The sequence below is a fragment of the Macrotis lagotis genome, chromosome 2 (genome assembly GCF_037893015.1).
Source record: "Macrotis lagotis isolate mMagLag1 chromosome 2, bilby.v1.9.chrom.fasta, whole genome shotgun sequence".
Taxonomy (NCBI): domain Eukaryota; kingdom Metazoa; phylum Chordata; class Mammalia; order Peramelemorphia; family Peramelidae; genus Macrotis; species Macrotis lagotis.
The window spans coordinates 42,371,392-42,388,456 of NC_133659.1; the positions used below are offsets into that span (position 1 = coordinate 42,371,392).

General features: G+C 37.8%; 1 protein-coding gene and 1 long non-coding RNA gene across 3 annotated transcripts in view; both read right to left on the minus strand.

The window, feature by feature from the left end:
- LOC141512652 (uncharacterized) overlaps window positions 1–9,421 on the minus strand; it is a 29,979-nt gene extending 20,558 nt beyond the window's left edge. Inside the window, exon 1 of the long non-coding RNA XR_012475559.1 lies at window positions 1–9,421. This exon is cut by the window's left edge and continues 19,082 nt beyond it. This is a non-coding gene — a long non-coding RNA (uncharacterized LOC141512652).
- HS2ST1 (heparan sulfate 2-O-sulfotransferase 1) overlaps window positions 1–17,065 on the minus strand; it is a 219,507-nt gene that overhangs the window by 179,954 nt on the left and 22,488 nt on the right. The gene's annotated exons all lie outside the window — the stretch shown is intronic.

The window sequence follows — 17,065 nt, forward strand, 5'->3', positions numbered from 1 at the left end:
CAACTCAATATTCACATAATTTTTAAAAATTACTTTCAGCAGTACTTTCTGCCTGCCATCCGTAGACATTTTGATGGGAATAGTGATAGGGCATGAGAGAGAAGTAAATATGGCAGTATACAATAACCATTCCAGAGAAGTAAGGTTCTAGGTGAGATGCCTCAGCGAGAGAGCTCCACAGCTAGAGGGGTCCTGACAGGGGGTTTACAGGAAGTGGGGAAAAAACAAAACAAATGTCCCTCAGCATAATACTGCTCACCAACTGACCAAACATCTCACATGACTCTGGCAATCTGATATACTAGTATTCCTTCCTCAGTACTAATAGAGCATCTGCATAGTGTTTCCCCCCCTAATTTCTCATTACTTATGCTCCGACAAATGTGCACTTAGCACCTATTTCTAAAGTTAAAAAAAAAAAGAAGGGGAGCAAAAGGATTTCTTTTATTTCTTTTAAAAGAATTTAATCTTCTCAAGCTAACTCTATTCACTGAAGCAAGAAGATAAGGCTTTTGAACTCACAATAGTTAATTTCAGAGTAGCTTATCAGTAAAATCTAATTCAAATAAAATGGACTTCAAGTTCTACTTATATTGGAAAATATAACAAATGTATATAGTTTCTCACCAAAATTCTTAAAACATTTAGCTTTCAAAATATCAGAATTACTAATGTGACTTATTAATCTGTCCCAGCTACTTCCAACTATCTGTTTTCACTATCAAAGAGAAAGAAAAAGAAACACACACACAGAGAATATTGGCTAGGACTAAACACATTTTACCTGTTGTTGTTCGGTTGGTTTTTTTTTTTTCAGATGTGTCTGGCTCTGTGTGACTCTGTTTGGGGATTTCTTCACAGAATTACTTGAGTGATTTGCCATTTCCTCCTTCAGACCATTTTACAGTTGAGGAAACTGAGGCAAATAGGATTAAGTGACTAGCCCAGGGTCCCACTGCTAGTAAATGTCTGAGGCAAATTTGAACTCAGGATTCCTGACTATGCTACTTGGTGCTAAAGATCTACTGAAAAAAAAATATTTTAATAACTGACCCCATTTTTATATTCCTCACAACAATTCTGAAATTATCTCTTTGATGGCCACTCTGACCTTAGGCAAATCATTTCCCTTTTAAGGCCTCAGTTTCCTCATTGCAAAAAGGACCACTATGGTCCTTTCAAGTTCTATTTATCCCCAGTTTACAAATAAGGAAATTGGCTCTGAAAAGTCAAGGGAGTTATCTAGGGTCACTGGGCTAATAAATGTGTCTGAGGTGGAACAGAACCCAGGCCTTTGTACACCAGGATCAGTACCAGACTAGGATCAAGAATTGTTTCCAAGGGGTGGCTAGGTGGCACAGTGGATAGAGCACTGGCCCTGGAGACAGGAGTACCTGAGGTCAAATGTGACCTCAGACACAATAACTACCTAGCTGTGTGGCCTTGGGCAAACCACTTAACCCCATTTGCCTTGGAAAAAAAAAAAGAATTGTTTCCAAGTACCCATATGCAAATTCTATATAACCCTGAACAAGTCATAACATCTCAAATACTCCATTCCTTCATCTGTAAAGGAGGAACATTTTGAAAACCTAGGAGGGGGGCTTATGAGCTCATTTCTGAGAAAACTCTTTGATTGCAGTGTACTTTTAGTGGTACCCAACTGAGATAGATATCAAGATACAGTACAGAAAGTGCCCAATGGACTGCATATTGACTTAGAAAACCATTATCTATGTTCTATTGTGTTTTGACATTTAAATATTTCCCTGTTAAATATTTTGTTAAAAATTTCCCTATTCCCTTTTAATCTGTTCTGCCCCAGAATGAGGGAGCATAGAATAACATGATAATAACGCATATTTCCATGTGTTTTATATATATTATTTTATGAGTCAGACAATAGTTCATCCAAGTAATGAGTTCAAGAACCCCCATTGTACAGATGAGGCAAGTGGACTGAAAGAATAAAGAAGTGACTTTCCTCTAGTCCCATAGCGGTTAAGTTCAGTCTTCTGTCCCGTACAGCATGATGCCTCATCTAAATGGCAACTGTTATTTTCTCTGGTAATTAAGAATCAAATGAAAATATATAAGGAAAACAATATGAAGATTACGTAAAATTATATAAATTAAATAATTCACCTCATGGATTTAACAAAATTGAATGAAAAATGAATGGATTCCCCCCCAACCATTGTCTCTCCCCACCATTTGAGAGTTTGGAACACACAATGAGAATCATTTCTCAAAGGTCAATGTTCACAATAACAAGTGATATGGGGGTCCTGCCATACTCATGCAATCCAAAGTGAAGGTCTAGAGACCAAGCCCTACAGGAAGTAAGTCACAAAGCCTTAGAACTAGCCCTTGGAGAGTGCAGAGCTCATATTCTTAGAGCCCTTTTCTATCTGGTTAGCCCCTGTGGACAACTGATCGAGTGCCAAAATTGGAAAAAGGAAGACCTACATTCAAATTCCACTTCAGATAATTAGTCATGACATTGGACAAATGACTTGACTGCTCTGTGCTTCAGTTTCCTCATCCATAAAATGGGAGCAAGAGATAGTGGATTTGGATCAAGGGACACCTGGCCACATATTATGGCAGGGACACAAATAATCATAAGTGCATAGGAGAGGTACAAAATGCTATTCTTGGTCTGAGAGGAGAGTGTAGCCATGGACAAAAGAGCACCTCAGTTGGACCCTGTGAGCTTGGAAAAGGTTCAACAGAAGAGGGCTTGGGAAGAGGGGAGGAAGAATAAAGAGGACAATTCAAACAAAAGCACCCAGGCAGGAGAAGGAGGCCAAGTTTGGGAAATGGTGAGCCAGTCCAGTCTAATTGCAAAATGGAGTATACAAAGGAGAAAAGAATGAGAAACAGCTGGGAAAGGCAAATTGGACCCACTGTTGAGGTTTTCAGTACCAGTTTTCTCTCATACTATTAATTACTCTCTACAAATGCTGGGTTCTCATAATAATACTCAGAATGTTTTCATTTCTAACTAGGTAAATATCAACAGATATAACCTACACAAACAGAAGCTGTTGAGGGAGTAGGGATGCTTTACGACTTTGGTGAAAAGAGTCTTACAACTCTGAAGAGGATGTTTAAGAGCTAGTCATTTTAATTAGATACAGAATGTGACTAGCTTTATTAATGGGATACTAACAGGCCTGGCAACCTCTTTCCACACTTTCCCCACAGAAGACTTCAAAGGATCATAGATTTTGAAGCCAGAAAGGACCCTGGAGAGCACCTCCTTCAATGCCTTCATTATAGTTGGAGGTGAGGGAGGAGTGAGTTCAACATCACACAAAGAGAAAGGAATTTAAGTTAGAATCTGAACCTAAGTCTGTAACTAGAGGTTCAGGAATCATTTCTATAACACAATTGTCCTGAATAGACCGTGGAAAGGAGAGGGCCTGATTCTTCCTCTGCTCAGAGAATGTACAGGAATGACTGACTATGAGGTAAGAGTTTTAAATGTGTAAATGAGAAGCTTGCAGCCAAAGTATTCTTTTTTTATCTTCTTGGTTTTTATTTTTGTTTTCTTTTGCAACACGGTGGATATGAAAATGTTTTGCATGAATTCACATATATAATTGGTACAAATTGTTTGCCTTCTCAAGGATGGGGGAAGGGAAAGAATTTGTAACTCAAAAACTTTTTAAATGATTATTTTAAAATGTTTACATATAATTGAGAAATATCTAATGAAATAAATAAAAATTGATTGTCAAAGATGCTTTCAGACTGTGATTTCTTCATCAGATTTAATTGAGTCAAAAACAAGAATCACACTTTTGAGGACTTTATATTGTTGGAGAAATTCAGCAGTTGACCAGTCAAGTAGCACACTGGATGTGGAACACCTCGAAGTCCTTGGCTTTAATTATCTTCGGTAAGAAGGATAATTTCCCTGTCTATTCTTCTTGACTTTGCTGATTTTGTCATCAGAAGGATTCTTTAGAGTCTAGAGACATCCATCCAGCAAGGAGCAGAGTGAAAGACCAGAGAATGATACTTCAAATAGTCACAGGAGGAAGGAAACAAGTTTCAACGAACAAGATCCCTTGGTACCGGAGGAAAAAAAAAAATGATGCCTTTGGGCTCAAGAAAGGATTTCCAGGTCATAAAGTAATAGGATTTGAGAGTTACCTTTCACCACACATATATTCTAAATATGTTTCAGATTTCCATTGTTTGATCTCACCAGTCCCTTAACTACTAGTTGTATTTCTGAGAGAGGGTGATCTGACTAACTTATCTCTGGTAAGAGCAAGTGAACCAGCTGCTGGTTAAAGAAAAGCACAATGGTGGATGATCCTGTACCTCAGGGATTACTCTAGGGTATTGAGTAGGGAACAGTCACCCTCTAAGAATCCCAATCCACTAGTTGGAATGTGGATTAAAGAAATGAGCCCCAGGATTGCCCCAACACCCATCCATTTAGAGGAATTGCAACAAAAGTTGGGAATAATTACACTAGGTTTCCTAGGATGCTTCAATTTTGTTCTTCAAAAATTATAATCACAATGGTGAAGGTAATCTCAACAAAGAAAATAAAATTCAAATTTAAAATCAAATCTCTAGAAGCTCTCCTCCTTTTATAAGGGGGAAAATGTTAAACTGAATCAATTTGCATAAACACTTCACAACCAGAGTTTTTTGATAAAAAACAACACTTGTTTTACATATGTTCAAGGACTAATTAGTAGTCAGAATGAAAAATCATAATGAAACCAGAATCAAATCCTTCCCTAAAGGAAATAAAGTTTATTTCATGACTAAACTGCACATTTTCCTAAGCAGCTTTTTCTTTATAATAACAATAGATGCTTTAAAAAATGCTTTGATAGTTTCAAAGCTTCCTAAGAATCGATTAAACCACAGGTTTGGATTTTTTTTCAAAATAAAAATAAACATGTATATATTGTACTGGAATTCCCCCCCCAAAAAAAATGTTTACATGACAGCTTTGAATCAGAGAATTCTAGCATTAAGAAGAGATCTCAGAAGTTATCTAATTCAACTCCTATTGAAACTGCTTTCTATAAAAAATACCCCTAACTAGTGATTGTCTAGATCAGCCCCAGTACCAGCAATGAGACCCAAAAGAGACCACTCAACTTTCTGATACTTTAAAAATCGCTTCCCAAGATATTTTCCTAAAGACAGCTACAAAGTGATGTTAATATTAATTAAGCAAAGAAAATCACAATAAAGTTTTAGCCTAAATATTTCATTCACATTAGATGAGATATTCTTAAACCTAGAAACAAAATAAAAACAGCAGATATCAAAATATAGAAATAACAGTGGAGTGGCTGCAAATACAATGGAATTATACCACATTCTTAAGGACTTGAAATATAAACTAATTGAACCAAAAAATCCCCCAAATTAAGGGGTTTAAACAGTGAGAGTAATTCTTTCATTCTGTTCAATGACAGCATGCCCCAAAGTAAATGTGAGATGGCCAATATCCTCCTCATCTTGCCTATATAAAAAACAGTATGTTCAGCTTAGTTAAGCAGGGCAGCCTTATTTTTGGCCTTCCTGATCTGTTAGGAGGCTCCTGAGTATCTATCTCTAGGTAGATTACAAGATCTGAGTTCAAATCCAGTCTCTAAGATGGCACAGTTGGGTGATACTGGGAAAGTCACCATTTGTCTCTGTATCCCCAATTATAAAATGGGGACAATAACAGCACCTGCCTCCTAGTAGTTGCTTAGGATAAGAATGCTTGGCACCCTAGTTGAGGCTTACCCCCTTCCCTTCCTGTCTCCTGCTCCAGAGTGAAGAAGCAGTCTTTGGGTGGTGATGATCCCTAACAGGATCACACATTTGAAATGCTTCCAAGGACATTCCTCTCTATCCCTCTTTCCATGCCAGTGCAAGTCCCACTCGTGCCCTCTTTCTGGAGCCACTGGTTCCCTGGGAGTCCTCGGTTGCTGCCTGCCACTCTTAGACAGACTGGTCTAAAATGACTTCAACCCCTTTTCAGCAGCAAGTTTGGAGGAGTTGGACTAGGTCTCGTACATGCTTCCTCTTGCTGGGAATGTTCTTCCCCTGCCTCAGCCTCTCCATATGGCTCCAGCTTCCCTGAGCTCCAGGCCCACTCCCCCACACCTCCTCTCTGCTGTATAGTCGGGCTCTCCCTCTTTTTCTTTCCTTTGTTAAGGTTTACACTTATGACTTCATCAACATAAATACCTCTCCCAAGAGATTTCTCCACAACTTTGTCTCAGCAAGAGTCTACATAGACCATGTGTGTAACTTCTGTTTTCATAGTCTTCTGTATTAGGATATAAATTTTGGGAGGAGGAGACCTGATTTTGCCTTGGCCCCACTAACCCCTGGAGCACAGCAAACATTTAATACATCTATATTGATCGAGGGTGACTTGGGCATCTTCAAGAATCATTTCTAACCATTTGTAATTTTATGCAATCTTATGGGCAAACATTGGAACCTAATACATACGTGCTCCATTTATTACTTTTTGTCCACAATTCCCAGACCCTTTCCAAGATTTACAAGACCATTATGCTTCACTCTGATCGGACCTTCTATTTCTTGACCAATGCTTACTCTCCAAGGAGACCTTCATGAAAGCCTACTCTGTGCAGAGGACTCGGCCAGGATTATTACAGAGCCTCAAATAGCTTTCCTGAGGCTGACGATCCTCTTCCCTGAACAGTTACTGTTCCAATCTTTTCTTTTCCTTTGTTCTTCCACCCCAACATTTACAGCAGATGGCCTCACAATCTAACTTCACTAAAAGGCCAGAACTTGCTCAGCCCCCCTTCTCCATTCCATCTACACTTCATGACCCATTACCAACCTTTCCCATATTCTTTCTCATCACAGATAATGTATTGTCTTAAGCAAAAACAGTCTGTTCTAGCTGCAAACCTGAGTTCCCAAATCTCACAACCTCCCCAGCAGCTACAATTTCCTCTACTGCAGTCCCTCTCCATCTTTCCTTTTTTAAAGTGTAGACTTATGATTTCATCAACATAAATATCTCTCCCAGGAATAAATTCCTTTTACCAAAGATATGCAACCTCTCCACAACTTTGTCTCAGCAAGACATTAGGGGACTCTGTGGGGTTATGTATCAGTGGTAGAAATTTGAACCCAGGTCCACTGAGTATCTACCATCCTCTGTCATAACTCTACCTTCTGACTTGCCTCCAATCCTGCTCATGCCTCCCTTGCCATCTCTCTCCGCTCTTCCTGGACAAACTTCTTCAACAAGCTGTCTCTGTTTCATTTTGACCCTCTCCCTGACCAACCCCATACTGTCCAATTTTCTCAGCTTCATCAGCTTTTCTCCTGCCGGATAATTGTGTCTTCAGTCAGCTGCAGAAACATTATAGTCTCTTAGCTCTTCCCTTCTACCCGCCCTGATTTCTTTCACTGACTCCTTATTCTCTCCACAACCTCTAAAAAGGAGCTGCTGAAAGTTTTATTCTAGGTATTCTCCTCTTCTTCCTTTACACTTTCACCAATGGCAATCTTAATCACGTCAGCAAAGTGAAAAAAAAAACCAAAAACAGGGAATTTGGAGAATCTTGTTCAAATTTCAGTTCTGTTCCTTACTATCTTGATGACGTTGGACAAATCACCACCTCTCCTGACCTCAGTTCTCCTATCTGTAAAAGGAACACATTAATATACTAACAAAATAATTAAAATGTTCGTGCACTTTGATTCTGGGATCCCCAAAGAGTAAGTAAATGAAAAGCCTCTGAGGACTGCCTTTGGACTAAAGGCCTGAGACAGAGTCAAAAGCAGGAGATATTCCTTACCCTCTCAAAAAGTTTAGGTTCTAATAAAGAGAGCTGAACTAGGGGAGTCCAGAAAGGTGGATGTGTACATCTTCAACTTCATCCTACAGTAATTAAATTCCCTTGACAGGACTCAACTGACAGAAACAATGACTGATTAAAGGTGGAGATGGGCTGTTGGCCAGAAGAGCAGCAAATGGCAGGATATGAAGCATACCTGGACCTGTGAGTGGATTCTCTGACCAATGAAGGAAGGTTCCAAAACTGAGCAGATGAACTCCCAGAAGGTGTACTATCTGAAGAACCAAGAGCTAGAAGATGGTCAGGGGAAACAAGTGGCTGAGATGTCCACCAATAGGCATATATGGGAACTTGGAAAGGTCCTATACACAACAAAATACTGCAGTTGCACTTAGGTAGAAACAAAGAATTGTAACATTTTCCATCATTTAAGAAATAACCAAATTGATAGATGAATGGAATGGTATATTATTGTGTAGTAAGATATATCCACATTATAAGTTGTTATGAGATTCAAATGAGATGTTTGCTACAGTGCTTTGCAATTATTAAATTGTAAAATTCTTAAAAGTAGAAACTATCTTTTCTTTCAAATTGGTATCATCAGTCCTCATACAGTGATAGGTTATTATTATTATCATCAAAGCATCAAAAATGTATACTATAAAGGGACATGAGAAGCTGAGTTCAATCTCATTTTCTAGATGATGAAACAGAGACTGAAGAGAATTGGAAACTTCTCTGGTAAATATGTGTCTGAGACAGGATTTGAATTTTGGACTTTCTGACTCCAAGTCTGGTCATATTCTAGCCAAGGTGTTAACTAGCTGCCTTACTGAACTGAAATAAAATCAAACTGAATTAACAGAACACTGTAAATTAGAACCTTTTTGTTATCAATTTACGGTAAGAAAAACTTTATGTAGAGCTTTTATATATTGGCATAGAAAAAACAAGAATATGTCAGGGACTAATTACATGTTTAATAGATACACAATTATTCAACTTTCTAAAAAATTAAAATAAAATAAAATAAAAAAGGAAAACAAAAAAAAAAACCCTATGGCCCAGTCAGTATTAAAGAGATCTAAGATAACTGTTGGGGATGTTGAAACAAGTCTCAGGGATTTGCTGAGATCTTATCAGAGAAATGAAAATTATTGTATGGAGTTTAGATTTTTTTTTTCACCAACAGGAAGGTTCATTTGTCTAACTTCTTACAGAGATGTGGTAAATGCAAATATAATGCATTTTTATTTATGGAGTTTTTATTGCTCATTAGAGTTAATATTGAACAGAATTTATATCACAATTTATAATATCAATCAACATAGAGATGATTTTATAAACAAATGATAAAGATAAGTTTCAGTTCTGTTCTAAGAATGAAGTCAAATTTGGAACCATAATTCTATATTCTTATAATTTAAAAAAGTGCAGTTTTTGAAATTGGAAACGTAGGGGGCAGCTAGGTGGCACAGTGGATAATGCACTGGCCCTGGAGTCAGGAGGACCTGCATTCAAATCTGGCCTCAGACAATTAATACTTACAGAGCTGTATGATCTTAGGCAAATAACTTAACCCCATTGCCTTGCAAAAAAAACCCCATATATATATATATATATATATATATATATATATATATATATATATATATATATATATATATGTATTTTGGAAAAATAACTTAGAAGATAATCTGGTTCAATTCCTTCATTTTAAAAATGAAGAAATTGAGAATTAAAGGTTATGGCTTGTCTAGGCACCCAAAAGATTCTAAGTCCAGTTTTTTGAATCAAATCCTAGGCATCTTTCCACTACACCATGGTGTTCAATTGATGTGCTCTGGTCTCAATTTTTAAAATGCCCATATGTCCTCATTGGCATGGTGCTTTTGAGGTTTGCAAAGCAGAGAAGCTCTGAGGGAGTGCCATGATTATTATTACTTTTTTACAGAGAGGAAATTTATCAATGATCCTATTTCTTCAAGAAGTTGTGCAGTGACATTTATCTAAAATAGATCTGATTGACAATATATTTGGATGTTTTTAAGCAAAATTACCTTTTCTACAGCTTAAAATATCTAATATATCAAGTGGATTTTTAAGAGTTAGAGATCATAAAATGCAATCTACCCTCCCCCAATTTTACAAGGGGGAAACTGATGGCAAAAGATGAAAAGCTTTGATCAAGGTCAGAGAAACTGCAGAGCTAAAATATGAATCAAATACTTTGGTGACTCATTTAGGACAGTTTTCACTGAGACCATTAAGAGTAAGGACAACATAAAAAGAACAAAGTACAAAAAATCTTGTTTTCTGAATTGAATCTTATTGTTCTTTAAAATTTTCTAAATCTTCTTCACCTCATAGAAGCATTTCCTCTTAAAATCTAGTCTGGCCTCATTCGGGGGGGTAAGTTAATTTATCATTGATAACAACTCACTGAGGATCTGTCTGAGAAGTTCAGAGGCAGTAGTGAGGAAATGGCAGTATTGAGATGTGTATCTGTTTAGAACAGAGGTAGCCTTTGTTATTAACTAGCTTTAGGATGTCATAAGTAATGCTTATACATTATCTGAAAACAAAGGAAATTATTTTACGTTTATTCAAACCTATTGTTCACTTTAATTATGAGATAACTTGAAATTTTCTCATATGTAAGTCAAGACATCACCCATAATGTCATTGATCCTCATCAAAAAGGATGGACAATATAACTTGGAGAGTACCAGTGAAAATATTTAAGCCTAAAATTAAATGACAATTTTAAAATATAGCAAGCAACCTTTTTGCATTTCATTTTCCTGTTTTGGCTGTTAGATGGTTCCTTCCTCCCTAAGCTCCCCAAACAAAATAAATAAATAGATACATGAAATTCATTTAGGCTCTAGAAATTTTAGCTGAATATTTGTAAATGGATACAAAATGAGCAATGGCTCTGAAGTATTATCTTCCAGAAAGAACTCAAGTGACCCTAATATTTCTTAGGCAAACATTAAAGTTGTGAGATTTCCCTCTCAAATTCATTAACAGACTGAAGCAGGTCCCCCCCGCCCTGCCATCCCCTTTTCATTCTTTATTTTCCTCTAACACAGCCTAACATTTTTCTCTTCTCTGAAATCATCAGATTAATTTTTGGAGAGAAATAACCAACAATCCTTTCATCACTTACCATATTTCCCCATATACAAGACACTCCCATGTATAAGACACACCTTAATTTGGGGGCCCAAAATTTGAAAAAAAAATGTATTACATATAATTAATGAACTCAAGTTTTATTCATCATTCCTAGCTTTCAGGCATCTTTTGGGCAAGTCTGGTGCCTGGATGCATACTTGATCCATTCCATTTTATGAACCCTGAAGCACCTTGAAAATCAGTCACTTCTTTTTCATCAGCAATTCTTCTGGCCTCCTGCTGATCTATCTTTGTGGACATAGAAATTCCAAAGGCCCTTTGCTCTTAAATCCATCTTTCAATTTCCTCTCCAATTCAACTAATTTGGCTGCCTTGCCTCTCATGACCTTCTTCGGAGGGGACATTTTCTGTTGGGTTTCTTCTTCCCGTAGCCAGGTTCAGATTTCTTTTTTCAGTTGGAGGAGGACCAAACCGATATTCAGCAACATGATTTCTATTCACTTTTGCAAAATGGATCACTTTGAACTTGAATTCAGCTGGACAAAAATCTTTTCTGAGCCATTTCTGGGCAAAACATTACCTAACATACTAGTAACAAATGCCAAACAATGAATGCAAAGACAAAAAAAGTGGGAATGCAAGGGAAAAAAAATCTACAACCATTATATAAGACCTTCCCATTTTTTAGACCCCAATTTTTGGGAATATGGTACCTGCACAGTACACTAGGTTTTGTGTTTTTCATTTGAACATTTAGATGTCTGAAGTGTTACTTGCCCTTCTAGGAGAAAGTCAAGACTTGACTGAAATGCATAGAAGCCTTTTCAAAAATTTCTTAAAAACATAATGAAAACAAACATTAGCTATTCATACTATTGAATGAATACTCTTTGGGAATGATCACATTGAATTAGTATCGAAAGCATGGAATATGGGACATAATAAGGCTATTGCCTCTAAAACTGGCCTCTACTCTTTGAAGGTGGGGGGGGCGCTCTATTTGTATGTAATTATTGAACATACAAAGCATATACACTGGTGTCTTGCTCATATTCTATGACAAAAAAAGAAAACTTATTAACAAAATGTACATACCCCTCATTCTTATCTACACATCATTTATGCTATTTACTTTCATCACTTTCAATTTCATGTGCTAATTCTTGTTTGTTTGGTGACAGGATTTTTATTTATTTTAAAACCAAAATCTACTGAACCCTTAGCTCTATCCAATGTGGGTTTTAACATTTGCAATTCCAATGAACATAGTTTAAATCTTTCACTCACTGTGAAAGTTGCAATAAATAAAAATTATGGAGCAAATCGATTAAATACTTTAAAGCAGCAATTATTTTAAATCATGTTAGAAATTTGTAATTAGGTGAACACTAGAGGTTAGAATTAAATTTGACAAAGCACAAATAAATGTGTGTGTATCTCAGGGGTCTCTACTGCTTTTCTTCCCTTGAGTTCGAAGCAGGGATTGTATGACACACCTGGCAATGTGAGCCCAGTAAGACCACACTTAATTCCTCAGCCCACTGGGCAGCATCAGTTAGCAAAAAGGCCTCTTGGTGAAGAAAAGGCTAGTACCACGCTAGTGCTGTGTCCATTAAACTAGAGGATGACCAGAATTGGGGGTAAAACTAAGGTTCCTTCCCAAAAAACATCAGCATCACTCCAGTAGAAGAATCTAGAAGTTTTCCTACCTTCTCAATGACAACAGAAGAGAATAGGGAGGCAGTTAGGTGGTAGGATGGATAGAGCACCAGCCCTGGAGTCAGGACCTGAGTTCAAATACAACCTCAGACACTTAAAAAAAAAATCACCTAGCTGTGTGACCTTGGACAAGTCACTTAACCCCCTTGCCTTGCAAAAACCAAAACAAAGAAAAATACAGAAGAGGAAAGTGAAGAGCTGCTCTAAGCAGACCAGGTGTTATTCAGCCATAAACAACCACTTTTTAGGAGAAAAAAAGAGAAGACCTTGTTAGTTGTTGGTCCGACTCCGGGACCATTTAGCACAGCAGCTAATAGCACTGGTCATGCCTCAGGAACTCCAGAGAGCATCATGGGACATGCTATAACCACACGGTAATGGACAGAATCAAGAGTTACAGGTCCTACAGACTTTTGAATTTGGGGGGATGCTGCGTTTTCCTGCTTCAACCATCTGAATTCATGCACTAAGGAGGTTTGCAATATTAGGGGGTTTCCTTCAACAAACACAATACTTAATGGTCATTAGATGTTTTCTAGGATTTGCAAATTCTACCTGCCCAAACCAGACCTCCCCATACTCTCCCCTCCACCAAGCTTTCTTCTCCCTTGCCATCCAAACTGACAATCACCCAGTTATTTGTGACTCTCCTATTGCTCTGGGTCCCCTTTTCCAAGCAGTCGCCAAATTCATCTGCCCAACCTCAGGAGCATACATCTCTGACAAATATATCCTTTCTCTCCACTCAGATGACCACCGCCCTAGCTAGTAAACTTTCTAATTAGTCTCCCTGATTCCAGGCTCCTCTTTAATCCATCCTCCCCAGAGCTATCAAATTGATATTCCAAAAGCATAGGTCACTTCTTTGCTCAAGAAGTTCGTTCCAGTGGCTTCTTGTTGCTTCTAGGAAAAATACAACCAATTTCCCCATTCCAGGCTGATTGCACATTACTTTATTTCACACATTTTGCAGAGTGTGTACAGATTCCTATCTAGGATGGGCTAGTTGGTGCAGTGAATAGAATGTTGTTAAGCCTCAATTCAGATCCTCCCTCAGACAGATTAGTCCTGGGGCTCTTTAATGGCCACGCAAATACTTCAACCTCATCCAGAAAATGAGGAGTTGGGACACAATGAGCTTTACAATTCCTTCTCACACTAAATCTTTAATCCCATGAGAACAGTCACTCCTCACTGTTCTAGGGCTGGACATATCCAGATAAAATAGGAAACAATCCCTACCTTCAACAAGCTTAGAATATAATAAAGAAGGTAAAGGAAATGCACCAATAAGGAGACAGGAACTCAAGTTGATCAAACTAAAAACATTTCAAGATTTGATCTTTGTGATCTTTGAGAGCATTGGTTTCCTCAGCTAGAAAAACTGGACTTGATTAGTTCTGAGTCACTTTACAAACAAATCAATGATTTTTAAGCTATCTGTGTATAAAAGAGAACCAAACAAAACAATATGAGATCTAAGAAAGGGAAGAGACCCTCTAGTAGGCCTCAGATTTTCGGCAGACCCCAAGGATTTAGCTCTCCAACAATATCTAGAAATATTTGGAAGGAGAAGGAAGGGAGGCTACTTTAAGGGAAAGAGGAGGAAGCAAGAGTCTTTATCACTTACCCCTCCTCACTCTGCTCCATTCCAAAACCCCCACTGTAAAAAAATACATAATCCCCTGAAAAAAGGCCCTGGATTTACTTTAATCTACCAGAATATCTATACAAAGGAAGGGGGGAGGCAAGGCATCATTCAATTAATAATTGAATAAATAAATGAATAAATAAATAATTTGATAAATAATCCTGTAAATCTCAGCAAAATGTAAATTCTCTGAGTTTGGGAATCTGGATATTTTCACTTGCACTAAATAAGCATTTCATAAAAATGTGTTGAACTATAGAAAATGAACCTCACAAAAATTAAATGACTCTAAGCCAGAGTCATCCAGCTAATAAGTGTTAGAATCAGACCTTGACCACAGGCCTCCACAGTCTAGACCAAGGAATATTTCCATCAAATCAACTTTCCAAAAAATCCCCCCAACAAGCCCAAGACCATCTCTAATTTGTTTTCCACAAAATATAATTAAAAAAAAACTGCACTCCCTAAATTGAAAGAATACAAACAAAATCCTATTAAGAACATTTTCCCCTTAAGTATTTGACCCTATGACACTGAATCACTGTGGAAAAATTGACAATCCGAAAAGGAATTCTCAAGCCAATCTTTCCTGGTATGGAGAAACACAACCACATTTTCAGTGACCATATCTCTCCACCAAGTCAGCTATCATGTATACCAGAAATATTAAAAATGAAAAGAGAAGGATATGACAATTTATACCAGAAACCCACTATTATATGACTCATAATTAGCTGGCATTTTATATAACACATCACTGAGCTGCCCATCCAGCAAAACAAGTGAAATAGCAGAAATAATCCAAAGTCAGAGCAATGTTAAAGTCTCGTATTGAAGCAAGTTTCTTGGTAATAATAGCTAATATGAAATTTCAGGGAAAAAAAGCTGACCTCAATGACAGGTCTATAAGCTATTTAATGGCATCATCAATTAGTAAATGAAGACACTGAGAAAAAACACCAATCAGAAGTTTAGAATAAATACTCAACAAAAAACAAGGTTAAAGAATAGGAAATTATACAGGATTTAACTACAAAGCTCTTGGAAAAGTTCCCTGGGAATAAGATGGCTTAAAGCCTTTCTCTTCCCACCTAGCAAGGAAAACAAGGCTTGAGGAATAAAGAAAAAAGAGAGGAGAGTAGAAGGAAGGGGAAGAAAAGAGAGGGAAAAGGAAAGCAGACATCCCCTGGTTAGGTATAGAACTGAACCCGGGTCTCCATGGATCTGAGGTCAATTTTCCAACCATTCTTCCATACAAGCATAATTAACTCAAAAGGAATGAGAAAAAGTACAAGAATGTTAGGAAGAGAGCAGGAGTAATTAGATCAAAAAAGGCTAAGTAAATAAAGAGCAACATTCTACCATCACCATATATGTTGGCTTTCAAGAAATTTTCCCTACCCACTATTTACTGTGAAAGCAAACAAATTCTAACATCTATCATGGATCTGCACATAACAAGTAAAGTGAATTTTTCATAAAGAAACTTTTTGTTTTGTTTTAGTTTTTGCAAGGCAATAGGGTTAAGTGGCCTGCCCAAGGCCACACAGCTAGGTAATTATTAAGTGTCTGAGACCAGATTTGAACCCGGGTACTCCTGACTCCAGGGCCAGTGCTCTATCCACTGCGTCACCTAGCCACCCGTAAAGAAAGCTTTGTTCAGCACCTAACATTTTTTCACTAACACTACAACTTTTGAAATATTTCATTAGGATTCTACCAAATATTCTCCTTATTTCCTTTATCAAGTTTCTTATAGTTCAGGCTGAGGATTCCTTGGGTAGAAGGTGGTGCCTGAGCTGGATCTAGAAGGAAGAAAAGGCTTCTACCAGGTTAAGATGAGGAGGGAGTACAGTCCAGACCCAGAGGATGGCTGCAACAAAGGAGGCCCAGAGGTAGAACTAGGAATATAGTCTGCTTGATCCCTAAGTGTAAGGAGGAGAGTAATGAGCCTAGGCTGTGAAGGGTGGAAAGGGCTTCTAAGGCTAAAAAGATTTTACTTTATACCAATCAGTCAAATTGACTACAAGTCTCCATAGTCCATGCCCTACAGGAAAATTGTATTTCTACCCAAAAGGACCTTTCCTCTAGACTTCCTTCTTTTTGTCAAGGGAACCATCAACTTCAATCAGTCTACCAAGGCCTGAGTATAGAACTTGGAAATTCCCCTGACTAATCCCAGTCTCTGTCATTCCAAATGTGACTCTGGACTTACCCAAGTCTTCCCTTTTCCCAATACCTCACATTTCAGCTGCCAAGGGTGACAATTTAAATCTCAACATCTCTCCCGTCCATCACCCTCTTTACAATAGTGTAGCACCTCTGTCGTGATGGAAGCTCCCATCACCCATAACCTGGACTCTACCCTCTACAGCCTGCCCTCCAAAGAGCAGCCAAATAGACATTTCTTGTTTACCTAGCATATAGTTTTTACTTACCTGGATCCATGCCCTTCTGCTCCTGTGGCTTTCATTGTGACATTTAAGACCATACACAATATGGCCTCTACACCTTTCCAGATTTACTTTTTACTGTTTCCTTTTTAGAAACTTTATTATCTGAATTTCAAACATTATCTCTCACCTCCATTCATTGGCACAAGATACAGAATGCCTTTTCACTTACGCAGTTCACAAGCCTCACCTTCCTTCAGAGCCAGACTAATTGGCAAAGCTCTGGGAGCCTGTCCCTGACTGATTCATCCAGATGCCGGTATTCTTTGAGTATA